The sequence below is a fragment of the Mercenaria mercenaria genome, unplaced genomic scaffold, assembly GCF_021730395.1.
Source record: "Mercenaria mercenaria strain notata unplaced genomic scaffold, MADL_Memer_1 contig_1791, whole genome shotgun sequence".
In the NCBI taxonomy this organism is placed as follows: Eukaryota; Metazoa; Mollusca; class Bivalvia; order Venerida; family Veneridae; genus Mercenaria; species Mercenaria mercenaria.
This window is the reverse complement of record NW_026459796.1, coordinates 18,906-26,201: the sequence shown is the minus strand read 5'-3', so window position 1 is coordinate 26,201 and position 7,296 is coordinate 18,906.

Here is a 7,296-nt window from a genome sequence, read left to right as displayed (position 1 = left end):
ATCAAAGATTTTTCAAAAATATATGCAAATTAATGCTGTATTCGGGTCATTTAATCATGTATCTCTAAACAACAAAGAGAGAAAGGGCGTGAGACAAAGAGAGATTTTTATCGCAGGCCATGGTGTAAAATCAGGGGTTTTCCTGCGGATCTTTGACCGACCTTAAAATGCTCGTAGGAAAACCAATATCTCAAGTTAATACATGAGTCAGTCATAGTGTTAGTTGAAGCACATTCACTCTTACCCTTATATATTTCCCCATACAAGCCCCAGAAAAATATGTTGCACGACTTCTTGATGCAAAGCTAATATAGTACCTACTTATAATTATATTACGCAAATATCACAATTTTTTGCTTGACTATACAATGTATATGGAGATTATATATAGAGATCCTACTATCCTACTCATTCAGGCGTCAGCGTCCACATGTTCATAATACTATCAATGTTACCCGCGTGCCATAGCGCTTGAAACCGTATTTCATTATCACCTCTTTTAAATTCAGGTTAAAGTTTTGATTAAATTTCATTTTATGTCTGTTATCACCAAGACCAAGCGTTCAAATACAGCAAGTTTAATGGAAATCATTTAAGCTTAGAAGTCGTTTTGTTTAAGGTATTTCTATTTTTGCCTAAAGCAGTCTAAAAGGGACTGAGCGCCCACACTTAAAATTTGGTAGAGGGCCTTGTAATGATCTATGAAGCAGTTTGTAAGAAGACGTCATTTAAGGTATATCTATATTTAGCTCTAGCGGCAGCTAAAAGGGATAAGCTTCTCCAATTGCTTACATTTTGTTCAGGGATGCCCTACTTTAAGACGACATATCTAAAGATAGAAAACAATCAAACGACTTCTACTCACGAACCGCTGGGTGATTATTCAACAACATAGGTCTGTAGCATAATCTTCAGATCAAACTGAGCCAGTCGTCTTTTCGTGACTCGCTTGATAGGTCTTCATTCTCACCTGAGCCAAAGGCTCATGGTGAGCTATTGTGACCGCGCAATGTCCGTCGTCTGTCGTGCGGCGTGCGTCGCGTGTCCGTCAACATTTTCTAAAAAAAAGTCTTCTTGAAAACCACTGGGCAGAATTACACCAAACTTCACAGGAATGGTCCTTGGGTGGCCCGCTTTCAAAATTTTTCAAAGAATTGAATTCCACGCAGAACTCTGGTTGCCATGGCAACCGAAAGGAAAAACTTTAGAAATCTTCTTGTCCAAAACCACAGGGCCTAGGGCTTTAATATTTGGTGTGTAGCATCATCTAGTGGTCCTCTACCAAAGTTTTTTTTCTTTTAATTTCAGCAACCAAAGGTTACTCATTTATTATCCCCGTCATTGTGGAGAGTGGGGTCGGAGAGCCATCCACCACTTCCCCTTACAGAATCATGTATCGCAACTACTCATATAATTTTTTAAGTAATAATAAAGATATACTGGTAGTTAAACTTCGTTTAAAAATGGGGTTTTCGTATTTTTTTTTTCTATTTTCGATGTGCTCGTGCTATTCTAGCCAAGCAAACTGCCCTATAATGTATAGCGTTTTAACTCTTCGTTTCAAAATGTTTGATATGAACACTGGTTGCATGCATTTATATATAGCAAAAACTTTTATAATATGTTTCAGACACGTTACAGAAATTTCGTTTGTTTAAATCACAGTTGTAGCTATGCTATAGTGATCCAAGAAGTTTTGTTTTTTACATTGTAACAATATCTAACATTTTGTTTCAGTGTTCAAAATGGAGTGGTAGATTTTGTGGCTAAATAACACTATGTACCAAAGATACAAACTCTATATTATATACAACTTAGTTTCAAAACACAGATTAGCCTAATTTATACTAAAAAAAAAAAGGTACATTGTAACAAGTTTTTGTACAGAAACAAATTTGATATGGATGTAGTGTCTGTTTTGGTTTTCTTTTACTACATGTACTGTGTAAAACTACATTACAGCCAATAGGATCCTTACCTAATGAAGGTGTACCTGAATATTTGGAGGGTTTGTAATTATTATAATTTACATAAGTTCCATTTCTAACATAATGAGCATGCTTTAAAAAAGACATATATGTATACAAATGTGTTTCTTCAGTTTGTGTTAAATTTGAAAAGAAAAAAAAACAACAGAGATACAGTATCAAATTTCAAAAACCAGTGATACAGCTAAGACAGTATGCTTTTGTATCTATCAGTCTACAAAAAAAAACAAAAAACAAAAAAAAACTTTTAAAAGGTCTTCGGTGCAAACTACTGAGGTTTCTTTCTTACTGTAAGATATTCAAGAGAAGAAAAAAAAGTTGGGGGAGGGGAGAAGATGCTGGTGGAGGCCCTCATTGTAATGATAATGTAGGCGTTAATAACTTCACTTTTTGCTAATTCTTTCTCATAGTGTTATTAAAAATGTATTTATTTAGATACACATGTAGGTGTATATAGGTATATAACTTTAAATAAAATTATAACAGACTTTTCATATAGTATGTATGCTATTCACCTATTGAGATATTTCTATAGAACTAAGTTTCTAAACTTTTCCCATGACTTTTCAAATTTTTCATATTTGAGAGTTTGTTTAGCAACATATTTTTCAATGTTATATGTGGCAACAATTTGAGTCTTAAAATTTTCTAGACTAGGCCTTAATCTTTTCAACCTACTATAATATATATAATGTTTCGCATATAATATAAGTTTGTTTAATACATTTTCCATCTTTGTATTACCAAATAAAATATCTGAAATAGTCCAATCTTCAAAATTCAGATTACATTTATTTTTTATGTAGGACTGAAGCTGTAGCCAAAATTGTTTAATTACTTCACAGTCATAAAACAAATGAATCAAAGTTTCTGGCTCATTCTGACAAAAAGAGCAAGAGTCTTCATTAATAATCTTCATTTTTTTCAGCAAATAATTTGTGGCAAGGATTCTATGGTTAATCCTGAATTGGAACCATATTATTTTTGGATCTTTTGTGAATTTATAAGCCATATCATATATCGAATTATTTTGAAAAAACTCTGCTTCTGTGGTATTTCTTAGTTCATCCTGCCATTTTTGTAAAGAATTTGGATAATGCCCTACATTCTGCATTATTTTGTAAATTGATCTACATCCTTTTTTATCCTTAATTATTATTGCAAGACTTTGCGGAATATATATATGATAGTTCTCTACCAAAGTTGTTCAAATTATTCCCCTAGGGTCAAATATGGCGCCGCCCCGGGGGTCACATGGTTTATATAGACTTATATAGGGAAAACTTTAAAAATATTCTTGTACAAAACCACATGGCCTAGCGCTTTGATATTTGGTATGCAGCATCATCTAGTGGTCCTCTACCAAAATTGTTCAAATTATCCCCCTAAGATCAAATATGGCCCCACCCCGGGGGTCACATGGTTTATATAGACTTATCATAGGGAAAACTTTGAAAATCTTCTTCTACAAAACCTAGGTTTAAATATTTGGTATGTAGCATCATCTAGTGGTCCTCTATCAAGACTGTTCAAATTATCCCTCTAGGGCCAAATATGGCCCCGCCCCGGGGGTCCCAAGTTTTATATAGACTTATTATATGAAAAAATCTTCTTGTCTGAAACCACAACACTTAGACCTTTGATATTTGGTTTGTAGCATTGTCTTATAGTCTTCAACCAAAATTGTTCAAATTGTACCCCTGGGGTGAAAAGAGGCCCTGCCCTGGGGGTCCCAAGTTTTATATAGACTTGTATAGGAAAAATAACTTTTAAAATCTTCTTGTCTGAAACAATACGACCTATGCTTTTAATATTTGGTATGATGCATTGTCTAGTAGTCCTCTACCAAAATTGTTCAAATTATGACCCTGGGGTTAAAAGAGGCCCCGCTCTGGGGTCACTTAGTTACTCTGTGAATTATATAGGAAAAATACTTAAAGTCATTTGATCCTATTTCCAAGACTGTGTAATAATAATTACCTGATGACCCCAAGTAATATGATGTCACTTGACTGTGACCTTGACATACTGACCTACTTTCTTGTTTTTTAAGATACAGCCTTGAAATTTTGATAACATGCAGTTTTGCACACAAACGTAAAACTGAATATCATTGACCATGAATGTGACCTACTGACTTTCTTAATATTTTATCATCAGTTTGATCTTTGAAACATGTAGCTCATATTACTCAGGTGAGCGATCCAGGGTCATCATGACCCTCTTGTTTTTTTATAGCCGTGTGGAGCTGAAAATAGAAATGCCTTTTAGGAAACATTTGATGAATCTTCATGAAACAGTATTTGTAGCATCATTACAAAACGGTTACTAAACCCTAGCGCCACCACCATACAAAGTGCTGATAAGGAAAAGAGCTTTCGATATTTCTGTGGTGTAGCTATAACCGATTTCAGAATGTAAACAGGTGAGTGCAATTTATATTTTACGTTACATTTTCGTTGATGTATCTTATTTAGTGCCGCTTAAGAACATTTTTACTATAGGTTGGTTGTAATTTTGGGGTGGTGGCGCTGTGGCGGACGGTAAGAGTTAGAACGTCTGACTACAAATACGTAGTTTTATTCGTGAAAAGTCAGCTATGATTAAAGGGATTGTCATTTACCTTTTTGTATTTAATGTCTTTAAGCTGTTTTAGAATTAAAAGAAGCATATGTGGGAATTACGATTAAACGACTTATTTTCTTAATCGCATTATAAAGCTTTTAAATTTTCAAGTATCATGCAGTCACCATTGCAAATGGAAAGTCTCAAGCGAAAAATAGACTCCTCCTAACAATTAAAAAAAAGAAAAATATCTTGCCTAATCAATAATTCAAACTAACACAATCATCCCAATGAAGGCAAGCTCTACAACAAGAACACATACTGCTCCAAAATAGTCACTACAAAAAGGTCTTAATTTGTTCACCGATTAAAAATAGGTCATAAAACTGGTCACATCGCAAAAAAACAAAACAAAAAAAAAAACTTTTGACAAATCAGTCACTTTCAAATCAAGGAATGATTTAAAGACGATTCCAAGCATGACATTGAATATTGAGAAGTACTGGAAAATATTAGCGAAATGGAGCAATGCGACAAGTTATTGTATTAATTTGATGCATGTGAAGACTCTTTCATTAATTATGCAGATAAGTCGATTGATTCTACTATTTTTAAAGAATAGAATCGAAGAGAAAACCATTTCAGAAGTATTAATAGATGTTCTCGGGATATTTGAAAAAGAAAATGTAAAAAATTGCGTTTTTGTCATTTAAGGGTCGCTCCCAGGAAAATTCCATATGCCGATGCTATTTATATTTTTTTCCAGATGTAATTAAATGTTTCAATACAGATTGAGTTCAGCTGTTTAGGTATGTTTAACGATACATTTCTCGGGAAAAAATGTCCATAGGGAATTTTATATGGTGGACACTTCTATTTCGGAAATGCTTAGCTACTAACTGTGCGTTTTGTTTTATTGATTGGAGGTTTTGGTTGTATGCAAAATTAAACTGTTCAATTTGTTCAGCTCTTAAACAAGGTAGATGTGTACAATGGTAGCCGCCATTGAACTGTAAACGCATATCATAGTCACAGGGTCACCACTACTGTATAGCGCCATCACTGATGTGATAACTTGGTGCGCAGCATCATCAAAATGTCTTATGCCCACTGCGTTCCGATTGGGACACTTTATCACACGTACGGGCCACTCGAGCTTAAACAGAAGTATATCATAATGACTTTTTCTCATGAATCACCCGATGAATCCGACTCTAACTTGGTATGTAGCATCAGTATTTCGGCAATGTAACACCCACTCTCAAAGTTGTTCACGTGGAGCACATAGCCCTTTTAGGCGCCACTGCAGTTAAAAAAAAAAAAACATCTTCTAATGTACCGCTTACTACATCTTAATCAGACTTGGCTCGTAGCAACATTGTGGGTCCTCTCCAAAACTTTTTCAAATGCTGACACCTTACAACTTTTAGGAGCCTCCAGAGGTAAATATTGAAAGCCTCTTATGAGCCGCTTAAATGGATCTTCATCAACTTTGACTGTAGCATCAATGTAAAATCCTCTCTAAATGTCTTCAAATTGTTCTGCTTGAAGGGGACATCCGTACTAAAACTTTAAGAACAAGATTCTTATCTTGAGATTTGTTCAATTAGTAACACATCTTTGGACCTTCATTATAGAAAACAAGAGGGTCATGAAGGCCCTGTATCGCTCACCTGGCCTTTTGACCTAAAGATCATCAAGATTAACATTCTGACCAAGTTTCATTAAGATATGGTCATAAATGTGGCCTCTACAGTGTTAACTAGCTTTTCCTTTGATTTGACCCGGTGACCTAGTTTTTGACACCACATGATCCAGATTCGAACTTGACCTAAGGATCATCAAGATTAACATTCTGACTAAGTTTCATGAAGATACAGTCATAAATGTGGCCTCTAGAGTGTTAACTACTTTTCCTTTGATTTCAGCTGGTGACCTAAATTTTTGACCTTACATGACCCAGAATCAAACTGGACCCTGAGATCATCAAGATTAACATTCTGACCTAGTTTCATGAAGATAGTCATAAATGTGGCCTCTACAGTGTTAACAAGCTTTTCCTTTGATTTGACCTGGTGACCTAGTTTATGACCCCAGATGATCCAATATCAAACTCGTCCAAGATTTTATTGAGGGTAACATTCTGACCAAGTTTCATTAAGATTGGGCCAAAATTGTGACCTCTAGAGTGTTAACAAGCTTTTCCTTTGATTTGACCTGGTGACCTAGTTTTTGAACACAGATTACCCAATATCAAACTCGTCCAAGATTTTATTGAGGGTAACATTCTGACCAAGTTTCATTAAGATAAGGCCAAAATTGTGACCTCTAGTGTGTTAACAGTCACATTGTTGACGACGGACGGACGACTGACGACGGAGGACGGACACAGGGTGATCACAAAAGCTCACATTGAGCACAAAAGTGCTCAGGTTAAAAAAACTTACAATATCTATTATTTTAATAAACCTATTGAAGGATTTTTACCATACTTGGTCAGAAGCAGGGTCAGATAATAAAGGTCCTTTTTAGGTGATTTTAACGATTTCCATTTCTTTGTCCACAACAATCAACTAGTACTACAAACATAGTACTGTTTGATATTATCAATGTATATATTTCTCCCAACACTTGTCTATGAGTTATGCCCAGTTATTGCTTACCTACACAGACGGTTTGGAAAGGCAAGCGTTTATTTTGCAAAAGCATGATAATGTTAATAAGGCTGGCTTATTTTTCTCAT